At 39.5% G+C, this 26,086-nt stretch overlaps 1 protein-coding gene across 1 annotated transcript in view; it reads left to right on the top strand.

Moving 5' to 3' along the window:
* CAMKMT (calmodulin-lysine N-methyltransferase) overlaps window positions 1-26,086 on the top strand; it is a 459,389-nt gene that overhangs the window by 148,136 nt on the left and 285,167 nt on the right. The window lies entirely within an intron of this gene.

Raw genomic sequence — 26,086 nt, 5'->3', positions numbered from 1 at the left:
TTAGTTTTTTTTTTTTTTTTAATCTTATACGTTTGTTTTGTCTTCTGGGGACTTATACTTAGTACTAACTTTCAATTTACATTATATATATTTATAGATTCAGTGTAAAATTATATACATACTTGATGAACCTTTACATATATAAAACAATGTTCTTTTTTCTTTCTGCCAAAGTTTTTTTTTTTAATCTAAGCTCAGTTAATTCTTTGATCGGTATCTTTGTTTTTAATCATGTGTGAGATCTTTTTTGAGAAAGGATTGACGTCCTTTTGCTACCAGCCACTTCTATTGCGTGAGATAGATCTGTTGACTGTGCATATGTATGTGTGTGCCCCTATATGCACCCCATCAGAGGATGTAAAAGGACAAAGGGAAAGATTCCATACAATTTCGAAACGGTTTACTTAAAACCAAACCCAGTGCCTTCGAGTGGATTCTGACTCATAGCGACCCTATAGGACAGAGCAGAACTCCCCCATAGAGTTTCCAAGGAGTGCCTGGCAGATTCGAACTGCCAACCCTTTGGTTAGCAGCCGTAGCCCTTAACCGCTATGCCACCAGGGTTTCCAGATTTAAAGTGCCGCATACTTCTAGTAGAACCTAAAACTATTATTTGGAGCAGTAATGAAGAAAGAGACTTGTAGAATTTAAGTTTCCTATCCCCTGGTCAATATGGCACACCTTATTCCATCTTTCTTGATGCTTTCTCCAATTGCTGAATAACCTGTACTTAAGCTTTAGCTCACCCAAGGACTTGGACAGATTGAAAAAAGCGGTTCTAGTCAGAAAATATTTATATAACACAGTCCACATTGGATGAATTAGGTCACGCATTAGAAAATGTAAAGATTATAGAAGGCTTGCCTCGGGCAAAGATCATCAAATACATATACACTGATCTTTTGTATTTTTCAATTTACCAGTTATACCTCATCATTAGAATTGTCTTTTCCTTCCCATCAACCCTGCCCAGTACTCTTATGTACCCTCTGACTGACCAGGATCCTCCTCTGTCACTCCCCGTGGCCTGCTTTCCTTCTCCTAGTCACCTTTTGCACTACATGCCTTTTTCTGTTTCTCATGTCCTTCCACCCTTTCCTCTTCCTTAAAAACACTCCAGTCCTTTATTTCACTTCTTCTGTATTCCAGTCTCTAGAAATTTAACCAGATGCACTAAATCACTGTTAAACTGATAAAAGATGATAATGTGTTTCTCTTTTCTGGTTGCCCATGTTAATTAGAATTTTAATTTACTTAGTTTTTTGGTGAAGAACCTTTCAAATCTTGGAGGCTGGACCTGGGTTTAGATACTATTATTGCAAGCCAGTTTCTTAGTTTTTTTTTTAAGGGAAAAGAATACTGATAGCCTAAAATGCATATCGACTTGTAAGATTTAATTATTTAAATATGAGATTTCATGTGTCCCTTTTTAAAAAATGATTTCAGGAGAAGGTAAAACTTTATTCAATAAGAAAATATAATCTAGTTCCCTATCATTAGCCACTTAAATTATTTAAATGAAAATATTGTATATTAATGGGATACACAATTTGGGGGGCTATAAAGCATTTCTTTTTTTATTCATCTGATTATTTCTAGTTTTTGTCATGATGACTGCTGATTTGCACTGCCCCATAATTCTCTGTCAAAGTTGGTTAGCATATCTCATATGTAGATACACGTTTGTTAAAATATGAAGGGCACATGTTTTATTCTGTTCATGTTATTTTTCTTATGAGAAATGCAACAAAAAAAGAACTGAAATCTGTGCATAAAAAGAATATTTTATTATTTAAAAAACTTCTTTCCCACAGTCTATATTTCTGTTTGTTAGTGAATGACCAAAATGTTTTTTCAGGTGTTTACTTGCCTTAGCCCACACACCTCAGGTCATTTAGGTTTGGCTCAGGAGCAAGCACTTGGAAATACTTCAGAGCTGCCGTTGATAGAAACTTTGTATATCAAAATCAATACTTGCAGGAGTATGACAAGAGAAAACAAGGCTAAAGAGCATGTAAAATATAAGATCGAGTACTTTTCCTAAGACATGTATGTTCTGTTGGGAAATCGGATTACCGTGAATGAAGCAACCTATTAGGACGCTAGGGTAATTTTAAGTTCTAAGGTATTGTGAAAAAATCAACAGTATCAGGCTTCAGAGGGAAAAGAGAAATTACAGCAGGCTTGAGATGTCAGAAAAGTTTTAGGCTGAACTTTGATGGACAGGTAAAAGAGAAGAGGACTTTTGAGATGACAATGTTAAAATACTCCTTTCAGAATTCTCAGCTCAAAGAACTGAGGAAAAGAGAGAGAAAGAGAGAGAGAGAAAAAAAAAAGAAGCTTTTGGGCTTCCTCGTTGGACCACACCAAGCCTGTCAAACCCAGTGGACTGGTACTTCCTATTTTTCGGCACCTTAGAGCTCATACATGTTACATTTAGTCAGTTCCATCCTTCCTGTGGTTCCCTGTCTTCCACCAATATCCTTCACAATAGGATACGCTGCCCATAGGACCCTAAGATTTAGTCCAAACTTAATTTAGGGCCCTACCTTTAGGTTCATAGGAGCCCTGGCAGCACAGTGGTTAAGCACTCAGTTGCTAACTGAAAGGTTGGCAGTTCAAATTCACCATTGCCTCTGTGGAAGAAGGATGTGATAATCTGTTTCTGTAAAGATTTACAGCCTTGAAAACCCTATGGGGCAGTTCTACCCTGTCCTACAGGGTCGGTATAAGTCAGAATAGACTCAATGGCAGTGGGTTTGGTGTTGGGTTTTTTAGGTTCGTTTAATAGGTATGGTGGTATTAATTCAGATTTCAGGTATTTATAAATGTTTTTACATTTATGTTGGACTCTTCTCAAAATTAGTTTTAAAAAAATTAGCTTACCTTTTGACTTCATAAAGGTAAATATTTGGCTTTTATGTGTTTGGTTTGTTTATTTAACAACCATTTAATGGATACTTTTATGTGTTTCTAATTTTTGGTTTAGGAGTTTGTTCAATTTCCTGTTGCTATACTTCTCGCTGTTGTTGTTAGGTGCCATTGAATCAGCCCCTACTCATGGCATCCTTATGTATAACAGAATAAAACATTGCCCAGTCTTGTACCATCTTCATAATCGTCCACTGTTGTGACTATTACGTCAATCCATCTCATTGATGGTTTCCTTCATTTTTGCTGACTTTAACAGCCATGATGTCCTTTTCTAGCAATTGGTCTTTCCTGATGACATGTCCAAAGTAAGCAAACTTGCCATCCTTACTTCTAAGGAGCATTCTGGTTGTATTTCTTTTAAAACTGATTTGTTCATTCCAGCATTCTTCACAAATATCACAATTGAAATGTATCAATTCTTCCTTCATCTTCCTTTTCCATTGTCCAGCTTTTGCATGCATATAAGGTGATTGAAAAGACCCTGGCTTGGGTCAGGTACACCTAGTCCTCAAAGTGACATCTTTGCTCTTTAGAATGTTAAAGATGGCTTTTGCTATAGATTTGCCCATTGCAACACATTGTTTGATTTCTTAACTGTTGCTTCAATAAATTAGATTGCCCTGGGACTGGGTAGAAAGCAGAGAGCAGTAGCTTAAGAACAGAGCCTTGGCAAACCATCAACGTTTAGGGAACAGACGGGGAAGATAACCTCAAGAAGAAGTCAGAGAGATGGGAGAGATTTAGTGGAGAGCATTGTCAGAGTAGCCAAGTGTACTTACCAGGGTACTTTGAGACTAAGCCGCAATAACAACAAAAATCACAAATAACTAAGAAACACTGAAATCTCAATGGCTAAACACAAGTAGTGTTTAGTGAATGTTTCAAGAGACAGATATGCTGATATGACACAACCTTGGTTACTGAAAGTGAAGAGGACTTGAAGCACTTACTGATGAAGATCAAAGACTACAGCCTTCAGTATGGACTACACCTCAATATATGTTGTTCTATATATATATATAAAAGAAAAATCCCATCATGATAAGCGGAAAAAATATTGAAGTTGTCAAATGATTTCATTTTACTTGGATCCACAATCAATGCCCATGGAAGCAGCAGTCAAGAAATCAAACAACATATTGCATTGGGCAAATCTGCTGCAAAAGATCTCTTTAGAGTTCTAAAGAGCAAAGATGTTACCTTGAGGACTACGGTGTGCCTGACCCAAGCCATGGTATTTTCAATCACCTCATATGCATGCTAATGCTGGACAATGAATAAGAAAGACCAAAGAAGAATTGATGCATTTGAATTATGGTGTTGGTGAAGAATGTTGAATATACCTTGGACTGCCAAAAGAACGAACAAACCTGTCTCGGAAGAAGTACAGCCAGAATGCTCCTTAGAAACGAGGGTGTATTTTGGATGCATTATCAGGAAGGACCAGTCTCTGAAGAAGGACATCGTGCTTGGTAAAGTAGAGGGTCAGCAAAAAAAAAACAAGACCCTCAACAAGATGTATTGATACAGTGGCTGCAACAATGGACTCAAGTATAGCAGTGATTGCGAGGATGGTGCAGGACTGGGCAGTGTTTTGTTCTATTGTACACAGGGTCACTATAGTCAGAACCAACTTGACAGCACCTAAAAACAACAAACACACACATAAAAATTATTTCTTTTCACTCAGAGTCCTGTACAAATCTGGATAATCACCTCCATCCTTTAGCTACACCGTCTGGAGCTTGTGGGTTTTAAGTTTGCCCTGGAAACATTGGAAGGTCTGAACTGCCTGGACCAGAGCTAGTCACGTGGTCCCAAGCTAAATGCAAAGGGAGGCTGGGAAGTTCGGAAGACTAGGGGAGCCCTTACAGTCTCTGTCTTATCTGGAAATGAATGAGTTTCAAAAAGTGGTGGATAGTCAGCTGTATCAACACAGTGGAGAGCTTCGTCTAAGGAAAGAACTCAACAGATTTTAAGAAATGTGATAATGTTTCAGATAGGGATGCCACTAATGTTTCCAGAACCATTTCTATTTCCAAAGGAGAATTCATGATACTTCCTTCCATTTAGTCTATGAGAGCATCTCTGGAAAATTTTGTTTTCCAAAATTCTTTTTGTTTTTCTAGTAAGCACCTCTGTTTTTCCTGTGATGCTTCTTGTTATGTCAGAGGGAGCTTTGTGAATAGAAGAAACAGGAGAGAGGGATGATCTTACCACTCAAATGGCAACCTGCTCTGCTCTGCTCTGCCCTGCTTAGACAATGGAAGGTGATTTCTAAGGTTAAAATTTTAGATTGTCACCATCTATCCTTCCTCCCCTATGGAACAGGTTTAAATGTGAAACCAGGAAAATGATCAATAAGATGATGGGAATTTTGTTTTTCTGCAGTGTAATAGTTATAATGTCCAATTTGTTTAAAAAACAGAATCTCTTATAAGGTAGCCAAAAGATTAGGTTATACTGAGGCTACATGCAATAGAAGAAACTAAGAGAAAATATCAGAGTCTATCACACGTAGTTAAGGGGTTAAGGGTAAGCGTTGTTTCTTGAAACTTTCCTTTCAATTACGTGTGTGTGTGTCTTTGTTCTTGATATAAAACACATTTCTAACTGCAGGTCATGGACAAAAAAAGTTGAAAAACAGTAGACTAGATATCTTGCTGGAAAGAGCTCAGCTGGTCAGTGAAGATGGCTCTTCGCTGACATGTCAAATGCCTTGGTGTTCTCTGGCCACTCTCTGACAACACATGTCTTGTCATCCTTCAGAGTCTGTCCACATGGCCTGGCCGTCTTTTCTGGTAGCATGGTGATTTCTGGGTAGTCATATCTCTTACATGGCAGCTGACTCCCAACAGTGAATGTTTTAAGAGACAGAAAGTGAAAGCTGTTAGAGCCTGGGCACAGAAAGTGATGCACAGTGTCACACTGTAATCTATTGTCAAAAGAGTCATAGAGCCTGCTAGATTCAAGGGAGGGGAAATAGACCCCACCTCTCATTGGGACCAATATCTAAGAATTTGAGGGGATCTTTAATGTGCTAGGAGTCCTGGTGGTGCAGTGGTTAAGAGCTACGCCTGCTAACCAAAAGGTTGGCAGTTCGAAACCACCAGCCACTCCTTGGAAGTTCTGCAGGGCCATTCTACTCTGTCCTATAGGGTCGCTATGAGTCAGAATCCACTCGACAGCAACCTCACCAGCCACTATTTTTTATTTTATCCATTTTGATGGGTGTGTAGCGGTATCTCATTGTGGTTTTAGTTTACATTTCCCTAATGACGTCGAAGATCTTTGCATGTGCTTGTTTGCAATCTGTATATCTTTGGCGAAATGTTTGTTCATGTCTTTTGCCCATTTTCTACCTGGGATTGTGTTTTTTTTTTACTGTTGAGTTTTAAGAATTCTTTACTTATTCTACGTACTAGTCTTTTGTTAAATAAGTGGTTTACAAATATTTTCTCCCAGCCTGTAGCTTATCTTTTCATCCTCTTGAGTCTTGAGTCTTCTGCAGGACAAAAATTTTTAATTTTGACAAGGTCTAATTTATCCATTTTTCTTTGTGGATGGTGGTTTTGGCATCAAGTCTAAGAACTCTTCTCCTGACCTTAAATCCTGAAAAATTTCTCTTATTTTTTTCGTAAAAGTTTTACATTTTACATTAAGTCTGTGATCCATTTTGAGTTAATTTTTGATATGAACTGTGAGGTTTTGGATGAGTTTTTTTTTTTTTTTTGCTGGTGGATGTACAATTGCTCCTTTAAGTTATTAAATATAGTTGCTTTTTAAATTTTGCTTATCTCTGTTAAATTAAGGAGAAGGAAAGAACTTTAATCTGTCCTTGGGCCAAGAATGAAGAGGGAGCAAAAAATGACCAGTCATTAAGTGGTAGTGATATAAAGGTGAAATATCTGAATAAGGAAGTTGGAATTCAAAGAGAAAGAGTTGAGGACAACTTGTACACTTCATTCCTTCTGCAGTATATATTTCTATTCAAGAATTTTTCTTACTTTTTTTTAGGGATGTGAGACACTTTTTCAGAGATATTTAGGTATAGTAAATTGTTCTCATTTGTTCCTGATTCTACTTGCGTTTTGACATTTGGGAGTAATAGGGGTTGGTTTTAGTCAATATCTGTGTAATTTGTTCTTTGTTTGTTGTGGTTGAAATTATGTTAAAATTATGATTGTGATCTGGTCAGGAATGAGCCCCAAGTCTCTCTGCAGGAAGACTGTACATACAGATACCCATACCCAGAATTTTCATGCTAATAGTGAATAACAAGATGAGATATTTCTCATAGTATAAATGTAGTTTAAAAAAAATCCATCTCGTTATGCCAAATTGGATTTCTGTAATAAGTATGCTTTACTGACTAATTTTCCTCCAAGATTAACTCTGCTTAAACCATTCTTGCTTTTTGTCATATTTCAAAATGTGTTAGCTAATATTACTTCAAATAATCAAGGTATCATTTTTATCTTGCAAATTTATGCTGATCAAAAAAAGTCTTCATTTGAAATGTTTATAAAAAATGACTATGTGACAGAACGGCAAACATACTCTTGAAAATGTTTTAATTTTAAAAGCTTTAATTTGAAAAGCTAGTACCCGCAAGAAAAGCATCACCTTCAATATTATTTACCTGTTCATTTTGGAATTCATAAAATTTGTTCTTTTTTGCAATTTGAATATGCAGATCTTTATCATCAGAAAGAAGGCCTGGCGGTGTAGTGGTTAAGCATTCAGCTGCTAGCCAAAAAGGTTGGCGGTTTGAACTTACCAGCCACTGGATGGGAGAAGGATGTGACAGCCTGGTTTACAGCCTTGGAAAACCTACAGGGCAGCTCTACTCTGTCCTGTAGGGTCGCTGTGAGTCAGAAGAATCAGCTCAGCAGGCAGTGGGTTTTATCATCAGAAAGGAAGAGAAAAAATGAAGGCAGTTTGGAGCTGAATAGAAGTTATTAATGAGCTTAGCTTTGACTAAAATGACAGATTAATGGCTAAATTTTCTTCTATAGAAAGTCTGTTAAAACTTCTAGCTTGCTTCAGTAAGTTCTTTTTGTCATTACAAATTGAAGGCAAAAGGCAAAGTAGTTTTAATTTCAATTTTGAAATTCAGTCCTTAAATCTTTGGTGACCTTCACTTGGAACCAGAACTGAAAGTACTTCTTTGGAGCAGTTTATTTCCTTATTTTTAATTTTATGGACACGAATATTATGTAACACAGTACATTTTCTTCTTTTTGTTGACTGCAAAAAAAAAAAAGCACTGACCCCAATTTGTGGCCTATCTCTAATTGATATACTATAACCATGTGGCGTGCCTCTTTTTTTGTACCTACCTTGACTTTATCTCAAAGGCCTGGCGATCTGCTTTTGTAAAGATTACAGCTAAGAAAACCCTGTGGAGCAGTTCTACTCTATAATACATGGGTCACCATGAGTCAGAATTGACTTGACAGCCATGGATTTAATTTTTTTGGTGTATTTTCTCTTTACCCTAATGTCTTCATCATTTTAGAAATCTTGTTGTAATAATAGTAAGAATAATAATAATAATTCACATTTATTTGTGTGCTTATTATAAGCACTCTACAGCAGTTAAACTTTAAGCTTAATATTTAACAACCCTTTGAGGTACTCTCATCATCCCGGTCTTACTGATGAAGTGTAGCACAGTGTTACTCAAAGTCTGCAGTGAGATAGGAAACTTGTACCAGAATTAAATCAACGTACTACGTCCTTCCTCGAGAAAATCATGCTATGAAAAAAATGTCAGCTGAACTGAACAGTGTGCTTACTGACAGTTGATTTACATTCTGATGCAAGAAACTTAACTAGTCAAAGACAGGTAACAGTTGTAGGACCTAATAGTGACAAAGTCAAGGGCAGAGCTCAGGCTAAATGTTCCTATGATCTAATTCTTCTTCTTTTTTAACTTCTAATTTTGAAATAATTTTAGACTTATAGAAAAGTTGCAGAAAGAGTCAAGTTTCCGAATACCCTTCCGTCAGCTTCCCTTATTGTTAACATCTTACATTACCACAGAATAATTATCCAAACCATGAAAATTAACATTGATACAGTACTACTGACCTACAGACCTTATTCACATTTCAGTTTTCCTGCTAATGTCCTTTTTCTAGTCAAGGATCCAATCCAGGACTGTATATTACATTTTAGTTGTCACGTTTCTTTGGTCTCTTCAAATCTGTGACTGTTCCTTAGCCTTCCCTGTCCCTTTCACAACTGTCTTAGTTATCTAGTGCTGCTATAACAGAAATACCACAAGTTGATGGCTTTAACAAACAGAATTTATTCTCTCACAGTTTAGGAGGCTAGAAGCCCAAATTCTGGTAGCCAGCTCCAGCAGAAGTCTTTCTCTCTCTGTTGGCTCTGGAGGAAGTTCCTTGTTGTCTATCTTCCCCAGGTCTAGAAGCTTCTCAGTGCAGGGACCCCTGGTCCAAAGAACATGCCCCACTCCTGGCTCTTCTTGCTTGGTGGTAATGAGGTCCCTATCCTCTCTGCTCACTTTTCTCTTTTGTATCTCAAAGAGATTGACTCAGAATATAGCCTAATCCTGTAGATTGTGTCCTGCCTCATTAATATAACTGCCTCTAATCCTGCCTCGTTAACATCATAGAGGTTAGGATTTACATCACACAGGACAATTACATCAGATCACAAAATGGAGGACAACCACACAATACTGGGAATCATGGCCTAGCCAAGTCGACACATTTTTGGGGGACACGATTTAATCCATAACGATGACCTTGACAATTTGGAGAGTACTAGTCAGTTATTTTATAGACTATCCCTTGAGCGTGTCTGATATTTTCTCATAGTTACACTGGGAGTGAAATTTTTGCTAGAATACCACAAAGTAATGTGCCCCTTCACAGTGCATCATATCATGGGTACATACTATCAGTGTAACTTACTACTGGCAATATTAACTTTGATCACTTGGCTAAGGTGGTTTCTTAGGCTTCTCCACTGTAAAGCTACTGGTTTTCCCTTTGTAATTAATAAGTATCTCATGGGCAAATACTTTAAACCAAAAAAAAACCCATTGCTATCAATTCCAAATCATAGTGACCCCATAGGACAGAGTAGAACTGCCCTATAGGGTTTCCAAGGAGCAACTAGTGGATTCGAACTGCCGACCTTTTGGTTAGCAGCTGAACTCTTAACCCCTGCACCACGAGGGCTCCAAGCAGATACTTTGAGGCTATGCAAATATCCTGTCTCTCATTATACTTCCCCTCTCTGATTTTAATATCTACCAATTCCATGGCCTTCCTTCATAATTATTACATTGTAAGTTGTCTCAAGGCAAAAAGACACTTCAACTGAGGGCCCAGAGATCTGCCTCCTAAACCCTCCTGGGGCTCTTGCTCCAGCTGTCCCCTCGTCCTGGACTGCTCTTCCCCCAGATAGCACTTGGCTGGCTCTCTCGCTTCAAGTCTTTGCACCAGTTTGACCTTCTCACTGAAACCTCCTCGATCATCCTGTTTAATAATACTGCAAACCACCCTCTCCAACCTCTTCACTCCGCCACCCACCCTCCTCGGCCCCCTTGTCTTGCTCGTCTTTTTCTTGTTTACATAGCACTTGTCTTTTGACATTACTACACAATTTGCTTTCTTAGACTGTGCTTCGTGTAGCTTCTTTCAATTTCAGACTTTAGAACAGTGTGATACAAAGGACAATATTCTGAGAACTTTCTCTGCTTGTGAACAGAGGAAGGAGTGCCCAGGGAAGTTGTTCTTACCCCCAGGCCTTTCTTAGGTCAGCCATCACTCCGTGGCAACTGTGCCACCATGTCCCAGGGAACTCAGATTCTAGGCTGGACTACCCTGCATGACAGAACCGTTCAAGGCTTGACCATTTCTGTGTAATTTTATATATCAAACAAAAATTCTTCCTGTTGATCTTTCTATGTTTTCTTTCCCCTCTTTGGGAAGGCACTATAGTGTAAGTGGTTAAAAACAGGGCCATAAAGTTACTCGCTCCTCCCCTAAACCAACACTTTGATTTTGGACAAATAAACCACTTTCCGTCTCATTTTCTTTATAAAATGAGGCTAGTAAATTCTAGGTTTGCTGTAGGGATGAAATAAGAAAACACACATGGAGGGCTTAGCATGGCACCTGGCATGTTGTGAGCACTCAGTGAGTGGCAGCTATTATTATCATTATCTAACTTTTATATATACATTTTAAACATGGAACAAAATTGTACTTTCATTTTTTTCTTTTTGACAGTATACCCCTTCTTTTGACCTACATGTACCTAAATTTGAAGAACATTCTTCCTACTCTTTCATTATAATAGCTTCTCAAGAGTTCTCTACCTTTTTGCACTGTCTCAGTTCCTGGGATATGATGTATATGAACTACAGTGAAAATAAGGTTTCTATGTTGGAAGGCCAATTGATTAAAGAAACTATAAAAGATAGCTATCCTGAAATTTATGTCCATGTAAAATTTTGAGAGGCACATCATATAGCCAATTTAAAATGGGTTTCATTATACTTGCTTAAAATTTAAAAAATTTTTTATTTTATTTGTATTTAATTTTTTTTTTTTAAGATAAATGCCAACAAACATGCTTCCTTCCTCAAAGCAAATAAAATAAATGTCAATATTCGTAAGATCTCCTAAGAGACTTGGAATGCTGTGATACACACTATTCCCTCATCTGCATGTGTGGAAAAAGTTCACAGAAAAATAAACAACTGTTCAGTTGCATTTAGTGTTAAAATATTATTCGCACATTCACAAGAAATCATGCATTTCGGGGGAATCAGAAAACATTCTGACGATTGCTCATGTGTTTATTTTCACGGTTGATGCTGGCCATTGGTCATTTCCAAGCCATGCGGGGAGACAAACGCCCTCCGGCAGCTCTTCTGTGTGGCCCACAACAGGCATCCAGCTCACCCAACTGTCAGGCCCTGCATGACTCCTACTGAGTTTAATGGGGGTGAAGAGAGGAGGACTGGAACATAGAAGTATGACCAGTATGTGCTCAGTGCATTAAGTCAGTAGTGACTCAATGATTGTTGTTGAGTGAATGAATGAAGACCTGATCAGGCTATTCCAGTGTCCACTATGACTGCTGGAAAGGTCAGAGCTAAATTCACTACTCAGTTGTGGCAACTAGGGCAGGTGTCTAATACATCTTATAGCTATTCTTAATTGTTTTCTAATTTTAATTATCCTGTTATGTGGATGTTTTAATACCATAAGCCCCCTCTCATATCTGGACTATGAGACTTAAAAAAGATTGGCTTCAAGTGTATGGTACTCACTCAAGGGGAGCGCCTATTGGGACTATGGACCAGTTCCAACGGTACCTTCTTCCAGTAGTGGCCCCCAGTGCTCTCCCTCTCCTCCTTCCTGGGTGGGAGCGCAGGGAAGAACATATTCTGATCACTGTGAACCTCAACTTATTCTGGGAGTAAAGAGCAGATATCATAAAAGCTGAGACAGATATTTCCCCCAGATTCAAGACCAAAACCAAAGAACCAAACCCGCTGCCATCGAGTCGATTCAGTTCTACTCTGCCCTGTAGGGTCGCTATGACAGATTCAAGACAGAAAAGATTAAAAAGAAACCCCTCAGCACTTAGAGAAATCAGAGGGTGAACGAACATGTAAAGGCCCCGGGAAAGCTTCACTAGAGGAGGTGAAGAAGCTGGATTAGTTGTCCAGGACTGGGACCACATCCAACACTTAATGTTTGTGCCAGGCGAGGTACCAAAAGTACTTTTGGCTGGACCTTGGCGTCTGACTAGATAGAGATGGTGACAGAAGTGAGCCTAGTGAAATGAAGCGTTTTTTTTGCGTAGCATGTCGTAGAGACCCAGAATGTCCAATTATTTCCGAGGTCTCTCCTCTCTAAGAACTAACCTGGCCTCATGCTGCCTTCCACTGAGGACGGGCGGACCTTGGTTTATAGAGTTGCTAGTTTGTACTAGGTAGAAAGGCAAAAGAGGGAGTACTGTACAGTTAGTCAAAGGTGTTTAATTCCAAAATGAAAGATGCCAAGATAATTAGAAAGCCAAAGGAAGAACTAATGAGGTTGTAAGTGCCATGAGAGCAGGCACCTTTTCTTTCTTATTCACTGCTTTGTCTCCTGTTCTGACACAGGGTAGATGTTCAGTGAATAGTTTTGAATGACTGTATTCACAGGAGAAGCTTCTGATAGTTTAAGGTCAATTATGCTGAAGGGCTATTGCTAGAACAAAGATATTTATGCCTAGATTTCTCTGCATATCCTTCCTGAACATTTTGAATTAATTATATATTAAAGGAATATGCTGGATAATCATAAATCATGGGATATCATTGCTATGACTCATGGGGTGGGACAAGGAATGGCTGAGTATATTTACAGGAGTAGGAACTATTGGGCGTGAGGACTGCACAGCCTCTGAGAAGTTGGGTAGCCTGTGTAGACTGCTCACTTATCTGTACAAGGCCAAGAGGGCAATAAAGCTGACCCAATGTATTTTTATGTCTCAATCTCTATGTAACTCTGAGGGGTGGGAGAAGGGAGTAGCCAGGGAAAGAAAAAGGTCCTAGGATTAATATCCTAACATCATCTGCAAAGATCATAAAGGAAAACAAAACCTCGATTCTGACTCATGGCAACCCCACGTGTGTTAGTGTAGAACTGGGCACCGTAGGATTTTTAATGGCTGAGTTTTTACAAGTAGGTGGCCAGATTTTTCTGCAGAGGCACCTCTGGTGGATTCGAACCTCCAATCTTTTGGTTGGCAGCTGAGCACATTTAACTGCTTGCAATGCTCAGGGACTCCCAAATATCATTCATAGCTAGAAGAAAATAGGACCTCACTTCGTGTTCACATTTCTACGAGAGGAAATTTGATTTGATTCTTCAGATACTGGTTCTGGTGTCAGAAAAGCTTTTTGGGAGAAAAGTTCTGGTCACTAGTAGAGGTTTTCCAGGGAGCTGGGAGGGGTTAGAAGGAACTTTGGGTTTTGAGTATAAAGAGACTTAGGACTTTGAGTCAAAATGCTCAGCACCTGACAAAAGTGGCCCTTCAGGATCTGGTGAGGGATGTCTGTAACCTCCATGGAACACAGTAGAACATGTGGAATTAGGGGAGGTAAATGACCAGTAAAACAGGCAATTAACTTACCTGTCAGTCACAGAGGTCTTACTTATCTCAAGGGAAAACCTGAAATTGAGGGACCTACTCTGTCCCATGAGTCAAAGACATGACCCTGAAAAATCGGGGGAATACTGTACCAATGACTGAGTCAGTGAGTTTGTGAGGGCAAACTGATTTGGGAGCGAAGATGGTCATTTTGGTTTTAGAAATTCTGAGTTTAAAGTGACAGCTTGAGATGTTGAAATGTGCAGTAGATCTCTGGGAAGAACAGATGGAGTCTTAACTGAGAAGACAAGTTAGGGGTAGTTGGCTCTGTTTTATTTTACGTCCAACACAACTGGGAAAGCACTGAACTAGGGATCCCAGGCTTAGCCTTTGGCTACATGGGTCTTTAGGCCCTTCGCCTGTGTGTAGCCCAACAGCATTACAACATGGATTACAAGACATGAAAGGATAAATAATAGCATAAAGCAGTGGCTGCTATTTATTAGAAACATCTAAAGAACATATATTTTTTTTTAAAGAACAAGAGTCAGAGATAAGCAAGTTTCCTTTGCTATTTTATTTTTCTTGAGAATTTCTCATTATTACCAAGGTTCTATCAGGAAATATATGCTCGAAGCCAAACAGAAATCTTTCATTGCTTACGGTGAAATGCACCAGGGTGACTGATGGGTGAAAAACAGAGCCTCATACGAAGCATCAAATGTGCCAGTAATCCTGCTCCACACCATTGCGGTTTACTTAAAATGTCTTTCACAGTTCTCGTTAGACTCATGCAGTAAATAAATTAAGTACCTTTCCCACTGGGAGTTTTTTAGAAACACTTAATGAAGTAAATGCCACAGTGTTAGGTCAGAGGGGAGCCATGGTATTGAATTATTTTTAGCATGCATTTCGAGTTTAATTTTTGTTGGTTCCTTTTGATCTGGGCTTGAGTCTTAGCCAAAAGCTACGGTTCAGGGGACAGAGAACATGGGTAAGGGAGAGATTTGGATTTAGCGTCTAGTGCACATAACCAAGGGAAGCCTCTTTTTTTTCTCAAAGGTTAAAAATTTTAGTTTGGAAAGATTGCCTCTCTAAATATCTAAATAGTTGTATTTGGGAGAATTAAAGAGACATACTGTTAACTCATCCCCCTTGAATGTTTGGAAAATTTCTACATTTAAGTCTAAATACATTGCTTTTCAGGAAAAGAATCCTAAAGGCACTATTTAAAAAATAAATCAGCATACTTAACAGTAATAAATTATTTTAAATATAATCTTTACGATTAAGAAAGCCCTTTGGGATCTTAAAGGGCCTTGAATCATCATTACGAGAGTCAATTACTATTACATCATAAATGTGCCTAAGTGTTTGTTAACTGAATTTCAGATTAATAGAATTCCTTAAAAAAAAAAAAAAAGCAAACAACTGTGACCACATCCTTTTAAATAACTAAAAGCAGTTGCTAAAGCAACCAAAAATAAATTAAAAAAAATATTTTTTTTTGAGTGAAAGCAGTACAGAAATGCACCACAGACAATGCGTTGTGTCTGGAAACCATCTGTGTCTGGAAGGAAGTCTACAAATGTGATTAGTATACTTTCTGAGTGATTTAAGAATTAATGAAATGCAAAACTAGATAAATGACAGCAATAATTTTCTACCACCAATGTGTTCAACAGGCTCTTGTAATTTTCCAGTGGTGTACTTTCGGGTGTCCAGTGTTTTATTCTGGAGAAAACAACAAAACCAAACCAAAAAGATGGCTTTCTTTTTGCACAGAACTCTGTGCACTGTCTCGACAGGAAGTGATGCTCCTCACTTGAACTTGCAGCCTATAGTGAGTGCTGTCTGGCCTTTTGTGGAAACCCTGGTGGTGTAGTGGTTAAGGAATACAGCCGCTAACTAAAAGGTTGGCAATTCGAATCTACCAGGCGCTCCTTGGAAACCCTATGGGGCAGTTCTACTCTGTCCTAGAGGGTCACTCCGAGTCGGACTCACCAGCAGCAGGTTTGGTTTTGATAGGTAATCAGAAAGTATTGAAAGGTGTAATGAGGAACAAAGTAGAAAAGACAGTATCCCAATTACAGGCCAAATGGGTACCCCTAAGAGAAAGATTTTGACAGCCATTAAATATCTCATCTCTCAAGGCCCTGATGCTACTGTGTGAGACCAATTTAGCTGGAAAGATCATCAACAATTAGGTGACACCTCCCTCACACCTATTACTGCGTTGAAATTTCACTGACATGAATAATGAAGGGTCTTGTTTGACATTTAACAGTTTAATTAATTTGTTTCCTAAAGTGAATGATGTTTTACACCATGATTTTTCAATACTCCATCTCTATACACTGAAACATTTTTTTCTGTGTTTTTCTTAGGGAAACCACTTAGTTTTCCTTTTCACGTAACAAATGATCTAGCCATCATGGCTCTGGTGCCAGCTGGTGTTTTGTGGAGTGGGGGTATGATTGGAAAAATTGGGAAAGTGCTATGGATCGTCCTCCACTCTTCAGTTTTGGAGGAGAGAGAATATAGAAGTATGGAAAAGGAAAAATAAAGCCCTTTTTTTTCTTCTTCTTTTTTGGGTTGTTGTTAGACAACGTACGAGTCTTCATTCACTCTGGTCATGGAGGATCATCAAGGGGCCATTCTGTGTAGTCATGCCTGTCATGTTGCATAACTATTTGCACTATTCCCCATATGTTACCAACTTTATTGGTTTCTGCACTCCTTCCAGGTGTATTGTATAGTAATGTGCTGTCTGCAGTGCTATTTTTGAAAATAAAACACATAATGTTTGCTAAAGGTCACTTCTAAAACAGCCGCTGTCAAAGTGGGAGGGATAACCCAGTGTGACAACAGAAAGCATGAGTCTACTATGTATTCTTAAAGGCAGAAATAGACTTTTGAAAAATTAGTCAACTCAATTATTTACTCTAATTGCCCCTATACAAACCTCACAATCCTCTACCTTAAACTACTCCCCTTTGCAAAGAGTTTTTAAAAATCAAAAGATATGTGGGAAAGCTACTTCTCTCCCACTCGAACCTGTGGAACATGGAAAGTAAATGATACCTGGGTGTACTCCAGAGGACACGTGTCCCGAACAGTCTGATGATGTACGTTTCTGATGGATGGAGTTTAGCTAGGTAGACATGGCCAGATGAAATCGACTGCGTGAGTGGGTATTGGTGACAAACATGAGTGGGAGAATGTCTTAGAACATGTCATGCTGAAGAGATGGCGCTGAAGTGCTGCAGGTTGAATACTGAAAGGGGAAAACAGGCTCCGACTCTGGGGGGAAGGTAGTCTCTTCCTGAGTTATCTATTCTTGTTTTATAATGGTGTTTAAAAAACGAAAAAGGAGCCCTTGTGGTGCTACGGCTTCCAACCAAATGGTACACAGCTTGAATCTACCAGGCACTCCTTGGAAACTCTTTGGGAAAGTTCTACTCTGTCCTGTAGGGTGGCTATGGGTCAGAATCGACTTGATGGCAATGGTTTGTTTGTTTGTTTGTTTGTTTGTTTGTTTTTTGTGCTGCAACAGTTAAGCACTTGGCTCCTAACCGAAAGGTTGATGGTTCAAACCCACCCAGCGACTATGCAGGAGAAAAGGTCTGGCAATCTGCTCCATAAAGATTACAGCCTAGGAAACCTTATGGAGCAGTTCTGCTTTGTCACATGGGGTTGCTATGAGTCTGAAACTGAACCGATAGCACCAAAACAACAGCAACAAAAAAGAGAAGCAGGTGCCACCATTTTTCTGAGCTGTTTTAGGACCAACTATGATGCAAGTGGTATGGAACTGATTTTTAACTATTAAACCTCTAGGATGGGTAAACTTTTAATACTATCACAAAGCACCACGAGATGCTTCAGCATGATAGAGTGCTAGGAAAGTTGAGGTTGCTGCATTGTGAATCTCAGACTTGTTAAAACTGTTCCAGACCCATGGTGAAATAGGTTGCTTCCTTCCACTGAAAGAAATTGAACTGTTCTTTTTTTCTCCTGTACATGTGTTTATAAATAAGCTGGGTCATAAACTCTTCCCTAGGGACATATTTGGAAGCAGAGATGTATGTTTGTAGAGAGTATTCTATGCATCACTTCAGTGTTTCTTTTTTCAAAACAGCTTGTTTACAGTTCTTTTTTTTTTATTATTGTACTTTAGATGAAGGTTTACAGAACAAACTAGCTTCTCATTAAACTATGATACACATATTGCTTTATGACATTGATTAACAACCCCACAACATGTCAACACTTTCCCTTCTTGACCTTGGGTTCCGTATTACGTGCTTTCCTGCCCCTCCTGCCTTCTGGTCCTTGCTCCTGGGCTGGTATGCCCCTTTAGTCTCGTTTTGTTTTATGGGCCTCTCTAATCTTTGGATGAAGGGTGAACCTCAGGAGTGACTTCATTACTGAGCTAAAAGGGTGTCCAGGGGGGCCATACCCTTGGGGTTTCTCCAGTCTCTGTCAGGCCAGTAAGTCTGGTCTTTTTTTGTCAGTTAGAATTTTGTGCTACATTTCTCTCCAGGTCTGTCTGGGACCCTCTATTGTGATCCCTGTCAGAGCAGTCAGTGGTGGTAGCCAGGCACCATCTAGTTGTACTGGACTCAGTCTGGTGGAGGCCATGGTAGTTGTGGTTCATTAGTCCTTTGGACTAGTCTTTTTCTTGTATCTTTAGTTTTCTTTATTCTCCCTTTCTCCCGAAGGGGTGAGACCAATGGAGCATCTTAGATGGCCACTCACAGGCTTTTAAGGCCCCAGACGCTACTCACCAAAGTAGAATGTAGAATATTTTCTTTATAAACTATGTTATGCCAATTGAACTAGATGTTCCCTGAGAAGATGGTCCACACAGCCCTCAGCCCAGTATTTCAGTCCTTCTGGGAGTTTGGATGTATCTATGGAGCTTCCATGACCTTGCCTTGTACAAGTTATGCTGGCTTCCCCAGTATTGTGTACTGTCTTACTCTTCCAAAGTTACCACTTATCTATTATCTGTTTAGTATTTTTCCATCCCGACCCCTCCCCACCCTTGTAGCCATCAAAGATTGTTTCTTTTTGTGCATAAACCTTTTCATGGTTTTTTATAGTAGTGGTCTCAGGCAATATTTGTCCTTTTGTGATTGATTTATTTCACTCAGCATAATGCCCTCCAGATTCATCCATGTTGTGAGATGCTTTGCAGATTCATCGTTGTGTAGTACACCGTTGTGTGTATGTACCATAGTTCGTTTATCCATTCATCTGTTGATGGGCATCTAGGTTATTCACATCTTTTGGTTTCCAGTTCTTAATTTTGAACCTGTATATAAATCATCACGATTTTCTCCTCCTCTGAACTGAAATGCCATCTAATAGATCAAAACTAATATTAATTTTTATTAAGAACTTTTTCTCTGTGTCTTAGTATGTGCATAACAAAGGGTTAAAAATAATTTCCTCAAGTTAACCACAAGCCTTGAGTGACTTCCTTCTACCACAAACACTACAGAAATAAAGGTTGAATCAGCACGGTGTGATTAAAAAAACAACAACAAAACTTTAGCGTAGGGCGCATGAGTTTTACATTGACTAAATACTTTTACTGTGTCCCAGGTACTGTGCTTAGGACTCAACACGCATTATCTGATTTGGTTCCAATGACCCAGTGAGGTAGTTACTATTATATTATCTTCATTTCATATACAAGAGGCAATTTTAATCAGTATGCAGTATTTCCTTTCATCAACACTCTATCATTAACTGTATCATTAATTGATTATTTTTTTATCATTATAGATGAGCTACTTAGACTTTTTGGGAAGCAGTTTCTTTATCTATTAAGTGATGGTCGTAGCACCTGCTCTTAGTTCAAATACAACATGATACAGTGGAAAAAACATTGAACGTAGAGGCCATAAGTATGATCCCATAACTGATTCTATTACTTATTAGCTATATAACCCTGGATTATTCACTTTGTCCTTCTACACTTGTTTCCTCTGCAGGTACCACGGGAATAATAATACCAGTGCAGCTTATCTCCAGAGGGTGCGTGAGGTCCAAACTGAAAGTGAGATAATGTAGGTGTATGTGCTTTTTGGTAAACTATATAGATCTACATTTACTTGATGCTCATCCAATTAGGAGGTATGGTTAAAAGCATTTCACACTTTATCTCACTTATGTCTCTCAACAACCTTATCTGATATGTAGTATTATTATCCCAATTTTGTTGATGAGGATACTGAGACATACAGCGGCTAGGCAACTTGCCTAGGGTTACACAGCTAATAAGTGGCAGATCCAAGTGATTTGAATTTAGTGATCTGTTTCCAGAGCCCATGCTGTCACCCACTTCTTACATAGCCTTCAATAAAGACAGAGTGTGTAGGAATAGCTTTTTCTAATTGAAATGAGTGGCTGAAGTAATGTGGGACTCCTTTAGAGGGAAGAAGAGGATGCTTAGGGAAGAAAAGGAAGGGAGGAAAGCCAAAGTCAGTGATTCTTGGGGTATGATTCCTCTCAGATGGGCTAGCTCAGTGGTCCACCACCCTTCCCCATGTTCTGTAGGGAACCTTGTTATGTAGCCCTTAGAAGGTCATCACTGAAGAGAGCCACTGGGGAGGTAACTTGTCCTCAGGTGAGCTGAGGACAGAAAAATGTTGAGAACCACTAGTAAATGTACCTTCTCTGTGTTTATTTCCTGTGTGTTATTCCCAAATCTCAGTAGAGTTATATTTGTTATTTGTTTCTATGGCTTCTAATCTTGTCTTAGCTGTGCTTTGAGAAGCAAGGGAAGCATTTTTTAGTTTTGAACCTAAACCAGAGTTTTTAAGAGGAAGCAGTTTCCACCAAGGCAGGGTGGGCATGGCAGCAGTATTGGGGGCAGGAGGTGTTACTCCTCATTATCTTTGTGATTAATAAAAAAAAAAAAAAAATGTGATTAATAAAGCACCCCAAATTTAATGATGTAAAACCATAATCACTTTATTATGCTCAGGGATTCTATGGGTCAGGAATTTTGGGAGGGTACAGTGAGGAGGGCTCTAGTTGTACTGGACTCAATCTGGTGGAGGCCGTGGTAACTGTGGTCCATGATTTCTGGGCTCTCCCAGTTAGGAAGACTGAAATGAAGGAGCTAAAACACCTGGGGCTGACAGTTTCATTTCCAAGATGGTTTCTTCACCCACGTGCTTGGCATCTGCTCTGGGATGACTTGAAGGCTAGCAAACTGGACTGCAAACCGGAACACTTACATGTGGCTTGGGCTTCTCACAGCATGGCATTCTGTGGGAGAACATCCAAAGAGGGAGCCTCTGGAAAGCAACCATTCCAAGAGGACAAGGCAGAAGCTATGGCCTTTTCTGACTCCACCTCGACAGCCACATAGCATTGCTTCCAAAGTAGTCATAAGCCTATCCAGATTCAAGAGGAGGACATGTAGATCTCACCTCATATCGTAGAATTTCAGGGTCATGTTTAAAAGCCAGCAGGATTTTCCCTGTACCCACGAATTACATATAGTCTCCCCTCAAGCAAAATACATTCAGGCTGTTCTCCTATGCTCCCTCTCTTGTACTTTATCTGCCCCTTACAGTCTAAACTAATACAAGTCCTTTAAAAACTTTGTAGGCTTACTATATATGAATTTTGCAATCCATTACAGTAGAGAAAGTAGAAGGAAAATGTGGCAGTCTGCTCCCATAAAAATTACATCCTTGGTATCTGGCATTTTCTTAAAAATTTAGAAATAGAACTACCATACAACCCAGAAATCCCACTCCTCAGAATATACCCTAGAGAAATAAGAGCCATTACACAAACAGATATATGCACACCCATGTTTATTGCAGCTCTGTTTACAATAGCAAAAAGCTGGAAGCAACCAAGGTGTCCATCAGCGGATGAATGGTTAAATAAATTATGGTATAGTCACACAAAATGGAATACTACGCATCTATAAAGAACAGTGAGGAATCTGTGAAACATTTCATAACATGGATGAACCTGGAAGGCATTATGCTGAGTGAAATCAGTCAGAGGCAAAAGGACAAATATTGTATAAGACCACTGTTATAAAATCTTGAGAAATAGTATAAACTGAGAAGAACACATACGTTTGTGGTTATGAGGGGGGGAGGGAGGGTGGGAGAGTGTTATTTACTGACTAGTTAGTAGATAAGAACTACTTTAGGTGAAGGGAAGGACAATACTCAATACATGGAACAGAAGGTCAGCTCAACTGGACTGGACCAAAAGCAAAGAAGTTTCCGGGATAAACTGAATGCTTCCAAGGTCAGCGGAGCAAGGCGGGGTTTGGGGACTATGGCTTAAGGGGACTTCTAAGTCAATTGGCAAAATAATTCTATTATGAAAACATTCTGCATCCCACTTTGAAATGTGGCATCTGGGGTCTTAAATGCTAACAAGTGGCCATCTAAGATGCATCAATTGGTCTCAACCCACCTGGATCAAAGGAGAATGAAGAACACCAAGGTCACACGATAACTATGAGCCCAAGAGACAGAAAGGGCCACATGAACCAGAGACTTACATCATCCTGAGACCAGAAGAACTAGTTGGTGCCCGGCCACAACTGATGACTGCCCTGACAGGGAGCACAACAGAGAACCCCTGAGGGAGCAGGAGATCAGTGGGTTGCAGACCCCAAATTCTCATAAAAAGACCAGACTTAATGGTCTGACTGAGACTAGAAGAATCCCAGCGGTCATGGTCCCCAAACCTTCTGTTGGCCCAGGACAGGAACCATTCCCGAAGACAACTCATCGGACATGGAAGGGACTGGACAATGGGTTGGAGAGAGATGCTGATGAAGAGTGAGCTACTTGTATTGGGTGGACACTTGGGTCTGTGTTGGCATCTCCTGTCTGGAGGGGAGATGGGAGGGTAGAGAGGGTTAGAAACTGGCAAAATCGTCATGAAAGGAGAGACTGGAAGGAGGGAGCGGGCTGACTCATTAGGGGGAGAGTAAGTGGGACTATGGAGTAAGGTGTATATAAGCCTGTATGTGACAGACTGACTTGATTCGTAAACTTTCACTTAAAGCACAATAAAAATTATTTAAAAAAAAATTACATCCTTGGAAACCCTATGGGGCAATTCTGCTCTGTCCTATAAGGTTGCTATGAATCGGAATTGATTTGGTGGCAATGGGTTTTTTACAGTAGAGAAGAGCCATACTCACTAATAAAGCCCTTCTCTCCCTTGTGACGATGCTATGAGACAACACCCTCAAGATCCTTAGCAGCCCTATTGTTTATAAGAGAAGGTCTTCTAGGCATAGCCTTAATATTTCTAGAAGTCCTTGTGTCTGTCTGAAAGAGTTGAAGATGCATCACTTTAAATCCTTTTGAGGTCTTAACAAAGGGTTTTACAGTCATAGCCTGGGCTTCATCTCTACCTTGAGATATTTTCTTGATAGCAACTTAGGTTTGATCTTTATGTGGAAGGCATTTCTTAATGTTATTTGGAAAGGCTTGAAATGAGAAACAGATTTAGTTTTTCAACGAGCAAATCCTAGCTTCTTTATAGTCCCTGGATGGTGCTCAGCTGCTAACTAAAAGGATGGGGATTCAAGGCACCTCAGAAGAAAGTCTGGTGGTCTACTTCTGAAAAATCAGCTATTGAAATCCCTGTGGAGCACAGTTCTGCTCTGACACCTGGGTAGCCATGTCAGAATCTACTCCACAGTGACTGGTTTTTGTTTTTTATTTCCTCTAAATTTTGCTTGAAAACTGAACAATTCATTCTTTAGTTTATATCTCTCCTCACATTAAATCATAGGCAGCAAGGAGAAGCCAGGTAGCACTTTTCAATATTCTGCCTGGAGATCTCCTTGGCTAGGTCATCAAATTCATTATGTACATTTCTTATTGTCCATGCTACCGCAGGTCACAGTATTGCCAAACTTTAAGTCACTTCATAGCAAGAGTCTTCTTTCCTCCAGATTCTGGTAACATCTTTCTTACATTCTTCCTTTAAGTTCTCAGTGTTAGCCTCTAGCACCCTGTTGCAAAACCAGTGCCATGGTTTTAGGTTTTGATACAGCAGCACCACACTTCCAATAATCAAATTTGTCCTAGTTGTCTTTTCTACATTAAAAAAATCATAGCAACTTCAGTGTTGTAAGACCACAACCCTTTTTATTATGCTCACAGATTCTTTGGGTCAAGAATTTAGGAAAGGAATAGCAGGGATGGTTCTCCTCTACTCCTTGATGTCTGGGGCCTCAGCTGTTTAAGACTTGAATGAGTGGAGGCTGGAAGATCCATTTCTAAAATGGTTTCTTTAACCATATGTCTGGTACCCTGGCTGGATTGACTCAAAGCCTAGCTTAATTGGGACTGTTGATGGGAGCACCTTTATGTGGCCTTTCTCTGTGGCTTGGGTTTCTCACAACATTATGGGTGGGTTCTGAGAAGGAGTGCCTTAAGAGGGGGCTTCCAGAGAGCAAGCATTCCAAGAGGATGAAGCAGAAGTTGTATATAACCTTTTCTGACGTAGCCTCGAAAGTGACATAGCATTACTTTCACCAAGCTCTGTTGGTTGAAGCACTCAGAGTCTTCAAGAATTGTGAGTCTGCCCAGACACAAGGGAAGTTGTTGTTAGGTGCCATCAAGTTGGTTCTGACTCATAGCAACCCTGTGTACAACAGAACGGAAAACTGTGCCATCCTCACAATCATTATGCTTGAGCCCGTTGTTGCAGTCACTGTGTCAATCCATCTTATTGAGGGTCTTCCTCTTTTCTGCTGACCTTCTACTTTGCCAAGCATGGTGTCCTTCTCTGGGGACTGATGCCTCCTGATAATATGTCCAAAGTATGTGAGACGAAGTCTAGCCATCCTCGCTTCTAAGGAGCATTCTGGCTGTACTTCTTCCAAGACAAATTTGTTCATTCTTTTCGCGATCCATGATATATTCAATATTCGTTGCCAAGACCATAATTCAAAGGCATCAACTCTTATTTGGTCTTCCTTATTCATTGCCCAGCTTTTGCATGCATATGAGGCGATCGAAAACACGATGGCTTAAGTCAGGCACCCCTTACTCTTTAAAGTCACATATTTGCTTTTTAACGCTTAAAGAGGTCTTTTGCAGTAGATTTGCCCAATGCATTGTGTCGTTTTATCTTGATTGCTGCTGTCATAGGTGTTGATTGTGGATCCAAGTAAAATGAAACTATTGACAACTTCAATCTTTTCTCCATTTATCATGATATTGCTTATTGGTCCAGTTGTGAGGATTTTTGTTTTCTTTATGTTGAGGTGCAATCCATACTGAAGGCTGTAGTCTTTGGTCTTTATCAGTAAGTATTTCAAGTCCTCTTTGCTTTCAGCAAGGAAGGCTGTGTCATTTGCATAATACAGGTTGTTAAGGAGTCTTCCTCCAATTCTGATGCCGTGTCCTTCATACAGTCCAGCTCCTCAGATTATTTGCTCAGCATACAGATTAAATAAATATGGTGAAATGATACAGTCCTGACGCATGCCTTTCCTGATTTTAAACCATGCAGTATCCCCTTGTTCTGTTCGAACAACTGCCTCTTGATCTATGTAGTTTCCTCATGAGCACAATTAAGTGTTCCAGAATTCCCATTCTTTGCAACGTTATCCATAATTTGTTATGATCCATACAGTAGAATGCCTTTGCATAGTCAATAAAACACAGGTAAACATCTCTCTGATATTCACTTCTTTCAGCCAAGATCCATCAGACATCAGTGATGATATCCCTCATTCCACATCCTCTTCTGAATCTGGCTTGAATTTCTGGCAGTTCCCTGTTGATGTACTGCTTTTGAATGATTTTCAGGAAAATTTTACTTGGATGTAATATTAATGATATTGTTCAATAATTTCTGCATTCTGTTGGATCACCTTTCTTTGGAATAGGCATAAATATGGATCTTTTCCAGTCAGTTGGCCAGGTAAGCTGTCTTCCAAATTTCTTGGCACAGAAGAATGAGTACTTCCAGCACCGTATCTGTTTGTTGTAAC

The sequence above is a fragment of the Elephas maximus genome, chromosome 26, assembly GCF_024166365.1.
Source record: "Elephas maximus indicus isolate mEleMax1 chromosome 26, mEleMax1 primary haplotype, whole genome shotgun sequence".
Taxonomy (NCBI): domain Eukaryota; kingdom Metazoa; phylum Chordata; class Mammalia; order Proboscidea; family Elephantidae; genus Elephas; species Elephas maximus.
Note: the sequence above shows the minus strand (reverse complement) of the source record. Positions and strands in the feature narration are given on the sequence as shown.